The following is an 8,589-nucleotide window of genomic DNA, read 5'->3' as shown; positions in this document are numbered from 1 at the left end:
TATGTGTGTGACTCTTGGTTTATGCTACAGGTAAACGTGGCTCCATATGGTTAATCAAAGTCATTTTAGCAACCACAGTCTTCCATACGTCTAAAATGTTCAACTCTCTGATAACAAATGTATATGGTTTTTACATATCACTGCCATTAACAGGTAGTGAACAACTTTTACAAAGAAATGAATTAAATCTTTGGATGATACATAGCCTGGTAAACCTGACTAAATGGGAGATGAAAGGTGTTATTTAGTCTGGCCCCTGATGAATGAGACAATGGAAGATTGTTAATGAGAACAACCCGTTGTTTTTCAACCATGTTTGTGCCTATTGGCCAACACTCTGACCAATGAGCGCAACTGACTGTGACGTAGTAAGCGTGACAGAAAGCTGTTGGGGGAGTGTAAACAAACAGCCTGTGGGTAAAACGGCGAATACGTCCTTCTCAGAAATGGATGAGCGTAAAGCCTCTTCCTGCTCACATTTCAACGAAAACCCCAAATCTAATCCTTCCAAAAATCGCCATTAGAGCCAGCGGTCCTTCACACACGACTATGCCGAGAGAGGTCTGCTACAGACGGGCTGCAGTTAGCCCTGGCGGCTGTTAGCTTCGGAGCTCCGCTGGTTGCCGCAGTCCTTTCAACTTCGGAAATTGTTTTTTTTAAATAACGCATTAAATCAGTAAATGGACCACAAAGTGATGCTTTAAAGTTTAATATTCTCCCCTCAAATTATCTTAAAACGTACTTTTATTGAATAACAGCAACAGAAAGAGAACTTTTAACTTTCAACGGAGCGCTCCATTGAAAGCTGCTGCTGACGCAGTCCATGCTACTGGGTCGTGCAGCTTTGTCGTCCTGCCGTCAAAACTCCGCCCGCTTTGCATCCAGACATTCAAAGCATCTCTGCATTGTGATTGGCCCTCCAGATTTAGGGCCTGGGGCATTGATAGAGGCTAGACCAACTCGCAGGCAAAAATGATTTTGGCCGGTGGCCGGTGTGGCTAGTTTACTAGGCTAGATGATACAGGGAGGCATTCAAAATGTTGGAAACCTGTGCTTTCTACTTCTATGTGTAGCATGGTACTGTGCATTTGCCATCTGTGCAAAACACTGGCCCCTAGGGCTGAAAAATGTTTACATTTTTACATATTTGCAATAATGATTTTGTTTTTTATATTCCTTGCCCCCCCCACCCCAAAGACTTGATCAATTCAGGACTATAGTCTTAATGTGAAAATGTGCGATTTGAAAATGGCTTTTTGTTAAATTGTGATTATACTGCAATTGCAAGTAATTGCCCAGCCCTAATCCCCCCTAGAGACCAGCAGAATATCGGGTACAGTGGGGAGAAGCTGCCCAGAGGATAAATGCTACAAAAGTTGTTTTTTTGTTGTTTTTTTTTCAGATTTAGCAAGTCTCATTTCCTTTTGAAAACATAGATGTAACAAAGATAAACCTCGCTTTTGTCCATTTCTTTCCGCCAATGTTAACGCTCCAATTTTCCCAGTCAGTGAAAATAAAGATATTTTTCCTTTTATCTTATTCGAGTGCTTCGTTATCATCTTTAGAAAATTCTCAAATTGTATAAGTTCTAACTCCTGTAATTCTCCAACCAACATTTTTTTAAAGCATGACTTTTTTTAGCACACACCTCTTTTTGGATAAAAAAAAAAAAGAAGAGCTGTATTAAAAAAACATATTTTTCAATTCTCTACCGGATCTGATATACATTTCTCAAGATCACTTCATATAACCAAAAGGCTACTTTTAAAAAAAATACATTTTCCACTGTCCTTACAGCCACCATTAACTGCTATGACTATTAATTTGCTGTTAATTATAATAAAATACTAGTATTCATTAGGGCCGGGAGATTAAAGAAAAATATTTTTTTAGATTTAACTTTTGGAATATCTAGATTTTTTCCAACCAATATTTTCTTTAGGTTTCAGTTGCACTGAGCTGAAACTTAAGTTTCAGCTCAGTGCAACTTCAGTTCATTACTTTCTCAAATCTTTAAATACTTATTTAGCGCATTATATTCTAATTGTTTGTTGTGAGATAAGTATTTTGCAAGCTGTATTGAAAGATGTTTCACAGCTTGAATTTTGTTTCATTTAAACTTAAGGTCACCTACCAGAATGAATGACTGATATTAAAACTGTTTTTTGAAAGAAATATATGTCATTTGTCTTTTTTGTTATAGAAGGTTATTATGAAACTTAAAAATAAATTAATACAATTGTTGGGAGGGGTCATAGAGTAGATTTTTAGGTAATTTTCCAAAGCCCTAGTATGGTTCTCGCCCATATAAATTCATAATACCAGCAATCTAATTTGATGTCAGATCAGATCAAATCTAAATCTTGAGAATTTTAATCGATTCTTGAAATTTGAATTTCTATGCAGCCCTAAAAACAAAATCAACTGCATTAAGGCTATATTTTATCCGGTGGCAGCACTACAGAGATAAAAGGAGACACTAATAATCTGGTGCTAACTGCTTGTTATTTCGTGAAATGGAACAAAAATTTATTCTATTGCACTTAAGGTGTTTACTTTGTTTTTTAATGACAAAAACATATTGAGATTGTATTTTCAAAAACACACTCCAGAGCTGCTGCACTGCCCGATATAATAAATCACCTGAAATATAAAATATGTCTATCAATATTTTCATTCAACATCATGCTTGATATCTTACCTTTCTCAATGGGCTGCTCCTTACACACACTGCTGACTGCCACCTTGGTTTCCTTGCTTAACACAGAAGAAGATGAGATATTGTGTGTCAGCTTTGGAATAATGATGAGTCGACAATGAGGACATATCTATTGTTTGCAATCTTTTTGCATTGGCCAACTTCTCGATAAACGTTGCTTGCATTTGTCAAGGTTTAAGCAGCACACCCCACATTTGCGAGATGTGAGCTTAGCGCAAGATTACGCAAGACTAGAAGGGGAATTCAAGATGGGGGCCCGGTGAAGACTGGATCTGGAAAATTTGAAGATTTGATTGAAGATTCCAGGGGAAAAACAGGCCATACAATTTGTCCTTTTTTTTAAGCAAATGTTGTAAAATGTATGGCTGTATGCATGGCTAGCTAAAAGCCTGACTGCCTCAACTACACAAGTAAACCACAAGCTATCTGTCAGAGTGGGGGTCCAGAGGCAGCCTATTCATTAGTCATTGTACTCATTGCTTTACATTTACATACAAAATGGGTTTCTTTAAATCGATATTAGGAACTTAAAGTTCATAATTTCAATATTATATTGGGCAGTGAAAAATCACAATATATTGCCAAATCTATTTTTTTTTTCTCCCCCACATTACCCCCGCATTAAGACTATGGACTGCCAATAAGACTATGGACTGCCAGTAATTTTGAACTTAGAAAACAAATCTACAAATTTAATGACAATAGGTATATCAAACAATACAAATTCATGCAACATACACATTCATGTCTTTCATTTAAGTAGAAATCAAGAGAAATGAATCACAAGATTGTATCTCTCTCCATAGGATCATTTCCACTACTCACTATCAGGCAACTGTAGGTTTTTATATTCTTACTGATATATTCTGTGGGTTAGAGTACCAACAGTATTCTATCCTATTCAAACGTTGATGTAGAACTTTATGGAGATTATTGATATAAATGGTTTTAATCTGTTTCCTGTTTGTAGAGTCAAAACTAAAGGCAACACGGGGAGAATAAGTGCAACAAAGCAGTAACAACTGTTGATAAATCCTATTGAGGCAACAGTCATTACTAAACTCATAAAATCCAATAAAAAGGATGGTAGACAGGACTTTAATCATCAGACAGTGCTCAGGAAAAGCAACAGGACTTGCTCGATTTTCTTAAAGATATTTCACCTCTCATCAGACAAGCTTTCTCACTTCCCAGAAAAGCCTTTAGGCTCTATTTAAAAAAAAAAAAAAATCAAGCAAGTGCAAACGCCTTAGCTGAATTCTCACAGATAATTTATGTCTGTTCAAAGGACTAGCTAATGCTTTCAAAACTACTGCTTTTCACCTCTTAAATATTTATGTGTTAATGTGTGCTTAATTTCATGAGCTTTCTGCCACATTTTGATTAAAAGACATCTAATGCCAGCCATGAAAATTTATATTCATGGTGGCATCTCTACCCTCACTGTTCACTGTTTTGTTTTTCAGTAAAGCAGAGCATTACATATATCAAAGGAGCAATTTAGAGTTTCATTACCTTAGCAGTCCAATATTCTGCACACATAACCTTTTGTAACTTAAATAATATTTTGTAACTTAAATGAGGAATTGTTTTGTCTTTTTAGTAGGAACAAAAATTATGGCAAGCTTACATGTGCCAAGCATCTATGAAAAAAAGGAAACAAACTGAAATACTGATGGAAAAGAGAAATCAACCCATGAATGTCTTGAGGAATACTACAACGCAAACTTTAAATCCTGCATAGATTTTACACAATTGTTTAATAGATTTGATTATTAGGAGTAGCTTATAACCACTGATAGTATGTTTTCCACTGGTTTCTGTGTAGAATTACACACAGGTAAATTGGAAAAAAAAAAAATAAAAAATAAAAAAAAAGGGAAAAAATTTGCCTGGTGGGCCGGTCCTAATTTCAGTGTGCGAGGGCCGGCCCTCCTTAAATCATACTGGCTCCAACACTTACTCTCCGACCAAAGCACCTTCCTGTGACAGTAAATAATTCAAGGAGCTCAAAAAGTAATATAATGTTAACTATCTAAATGATGCATGAAGTATATATAGCCCTTCCTTGTGATGCACATCCTTGTGACAGTTGGCATATGGTGTAATTTTCTATTTCTTCTAACTGTAAAATTCTTGCAACAAAGTAAATTATAATAAAACTAAAATGCTTTCTTTAAACCAAACTATGATCTTCCTCTTATATTTGGCTAATTTATGTTTTAATAATTTGCAAAACTATGCTGCAGTGCATTATGGGGTTTTGCATCTAAAGGCTAACATTTCCCATCTGATGTGAATTGTTGCCAGGTTGGGATGTTTCCCAGTCTGGCAGTTTATAATGATCGTCTATGGGTAAAAAACTTTTTTCTTTAGATGTTTGACCTAATAGACTTTGGTTCAAACTGGGTGACATTTTTGTATATACAGGCGGTTTATGAAAAAAAATGTTGCGCTGTAAAACGTGAGTCAGTGACATCTGGCAACCCTGCTGATGTGAGTGTGGACATAAGTGGGCAGTTGTAGATGAAAAATGCCAGGGCTGAAAATCGTTCCCAGTTCGAGCCTGCCCTTCTACCTACTACTTTTCAAATGGTTACTTCTATTTATTATCCGGTGTACAACAGATGTAATCAAAATATTGCATCATAACTTTTGTAGGGGACATAAATAAGCAAACAGCTGTTGGAAAGAAATAGTACCACATATCTATTTATACAAAATTGTTTATTGAAGTTGTTATTATGTTATTTAAGGTCACAAACTAAATGCTTACAGTGATTGTAGTGTTTTTAATTATGAAGGGATGTTAAGGTCTTAGTTTAACTTTTTTTTTAACCATTATATCCAATGTCTATTTAGGAGTCAATAAGTGAAATTTGCCCAATAAAACGCAGGTCATTCATCAGAAATAGTTTGCTGAACGAATTCTTTTTGGGTACACACACAACCATAATTACAACATTTAAAATAATGTAGCAATCTTAATTTGTGAACTAAGCATCCGTTATTTTGCACAATGATAGTTAAATAACCCGCTTTATTCGGTATCTAATATCAGCCAGTTACATAATAAATTGATCAAAACTCTTGAAAATCCCCAACTGGAGCAGAAATGTTCTGTAAATTAGCCATTAGCAAGGCTTAATCTCTATATTCTAGTAGTTTCTAAGCTAATATGTACTCAGAGTTACAATTTATCGATCCTCAACATATAGAAATAAATAATTAAATAAATAAATAAATAAAATACCGTAATAGAAATTCAGATTAAATAATATTAAAGAGGGTTTTTTTTTTTTTTTTTGACAAACATTGCTTGTGAGACAGCAGGCGGTTACCCTTGCGCACCTGCGCCTGTCTCCTCGTGCGCTAGCCGTAAGTGTTACCAAGGTTAAACAAGAAAAAAAAATACATCTGTCCTGCAAACCCCATAGAGGAATTACGATGCACAAACAATATCGCAGCAACACTTACCCCAAATACTGAGTTATTGCTCTGGACTATCGGGCAGTTTTATTGCACTCTTGCGCTGCCTTTCCTTCCACAGCTTGAGACTACCTGAAAAAGGCCGAAGTCTCAGGTGAACATCACCAATTATCGCGATGTTTGGTGGATTACGTTAAAAAAAAAAAAATAATAACGTTTTCTTCTTCTTCTTCTTGTTTTACTGGCGACTTGCAACCAAATGGAGCATTATCGCCACCTACTCAAATAAAGTTTTACTAGTTTTCTACAGCATTCGCAAATCAAAATGGTCGTTAAAATTAAAGATTAGTCAATCAAAAATATATACATAATTTAAAAAACAATAAACGTTTTGCTTCTTTTTTAACCTGCTTTGACCATAACTATTTTTTTATGTAAGATGTTCCCTTTCAGTTTCTACAGAAGAAGATTAGGGCCACTGGAAAAAAAAAAGTTAACTGATTTGTAAATGTAAATATCATTTTAGTTTAATATGGGAAAAAAGTCAGAATTCTGACTTAATCTCAGAATTCTGATTTTAATCTCAAAGTTCTGACTCTTTTCTCAGAATTCTAACTTTAATCTCAGAATTCTGACTTTTTTTTCTCAGAATTCTAACTTTAATCTCAGAATTCTAACTTTAATCTCAGAATTCTGTCTTTTTTTCTCAGAATTTTGGACCTTAATGTAGATGGGCACCATGAAGGAAGAGATGTGGGAGCACTCAGCTTCACTGACAAAGATGTGAGTTGTTTAAGAGGGCCAGTGACACATTGGTGGAAAATGATGGAATTAGGCGACTTTTTACATGCCTGAGGGGTTCCCAGTGATCCTATTTCATGAATGCCATCAATACAGTATGATATTGATGGCAGTGTACTGGTTACAGAGAATAAAAGCCTTATCCTCAAAGCACAGGTGACCCATTTGAACTGCCAACTTACCTATCTTTGAAAAATAGATCTGCTAAGTTGTATCTAATTTATAGGATAGATCTACAGTCTACACTCTCCCTATGACTGTTGCATCTACAGAGCAAAGCTAATCCAAGCTCAACTTTTTAAAGATCTTCCAAAAAACAATTTAGCAGGGTAATTATATAAATAGCTTTACAGCAAAATAAACCAAGAACCAAAAGCTTTAAGTAAAGGGTAGTGAGATTTATTATTCTCTGGGGATCAATCTGGGCTAAGGGTCTTTGCTCTTGGAGTTAGAGTTTCAGGTTGTGGGGTTTGATACGGTTACTCAGAACGCAAGCACTTCGTTCTAACCATTAGAGAACCACTGGCTAAGGAACAGTAAAATGTCTTTGCCTATTTTCAGGAAAAAATATATATTTTCATTATTCAAATATGGGCTTTATGTTTAATCAGTAGATTTTAAGTCTGTTTTTGCACAAATAAACTGATCATTATTCATCGAAGTTTTTTTTTTCTGTTAGTTCGTGTTCTTGCACTAAAGATTCTTTTTGTACATTGCTGTTGAACTGTGTGGAACAAGAAATAAGAGATCGAATAATAACATTTATGCTTTGCAGTAGTTTTTCACAATATGCATTTTGCATAAAGATGAACGTGCGATCTTATGCAGCTTTTAGTCAATAATACAGCAGACCTTAACAGCTGATTGTCCTATCTTTGCATTGTGCACGTAATGCTTTTAAATGAAGCCAAGTCTTTGATTAGTGATAGATGTAATACTGTGTTAAGGTAAAATGTAACTTAGCCAGAGTGACAGAAATCTCTATGTGCATGTTACGTGAAGATTTGGCCAGGGGTAGCACAATAAGTTTCTTCTGGACTCGAACATAAACTAAAGGATCTTTAAGGTCAATTGATTTGCCTAACTTTACTTAACAAGTTATGCCAGTTGTTAAGCTAAAAGCATTTTACATTTTTTGTTAAACAAGTGTGCTATAACCAGCTTTAAGCTAATTTCTACAATCCTACATGCGGGAACAATGAGGCGTTTATTTATCTATTCTTAAGTCTTGTATACTCAATTTTGATGACTTAGACAACTTTTATTGTAATTTTTGTGCATACAAAATGAAATTTTATTTTGTAGAGCTTTCATGACATTCCTATTTCTTAAAGTGCAGCAGTGATCAAATGTGAGTGTGAGAAAAAACATGGTGCAAAAAATGCATTGATATGGAAGCTCAGAGCATTGAATATATATGGCGCAATTATGCAGTGTTTTGGTTTGGTGATGTCAGTGTGATGCAGAGTCTGTGACATGATTTAGAGTTTTCTCAACAGTTCAGATCTGGTTGTTGTCTCTTTTTTAAAAGTAATTTACAAGCTTCTTGTGAAGCTTCTCAAATATCTAGACTAGATTTATATTTTATTAGATATGTGTAGACAACATGCTAAGAAGTATTTATTTACTGTCAGAAAGAG

General features: G+C 35.0%; 1 protein-coding gene across 1 annotated transcript in view; it reads right to left on the bottom strand.

The window, feature by feature from the left end:
* Positions 1 to 6,269, bottom strand: part of LOC107094528 (glycerol-3-phosphate acyltransferase 2, mitochondrial-like) — a 245,925-nt gene extending 239,656 nt beyond the window's left edge. The window contains exons 1-2 of the mRNA XM_015390210.1: positions 6,197 to 6,269; positions 2,702 to 2,757 (exon numbers count right to left, since the gene is read on the bottom strand). The gene's annotated coding sequence lies outside the window, so the exon portion shown is untranslated. The remainder of the gene's footprint in view (positions 1 to 2,701; positions 2,758 to 6,196) is intronic.
* Positions 6,270 to 8,589: the final 2,320 nt, after the last annotated feature.

The sequence above is a fragment of the Cyprinodon variegatus genome, unplaced genomic scaffold (assembly GCF_000732505.1).
Source record: "Cyprinodon variegatus isolate N-32 unplaced genomic scaffold, C_variegatus-1.0 Scaffold488, whole genome shotgun sequence".
In the NCBI taxonomy this organism is placed as follows: domain Eukaryota; kingdom Metazoa; phylum Chordata; class Actinopteri; order Cyprinodontiformes; family Cyprinodontidae; genus Cyprinodon; species Cyprinodon variegatus.
This window is presented reverse-complemented; position numbering and strand designations above follow the sequence as displayed.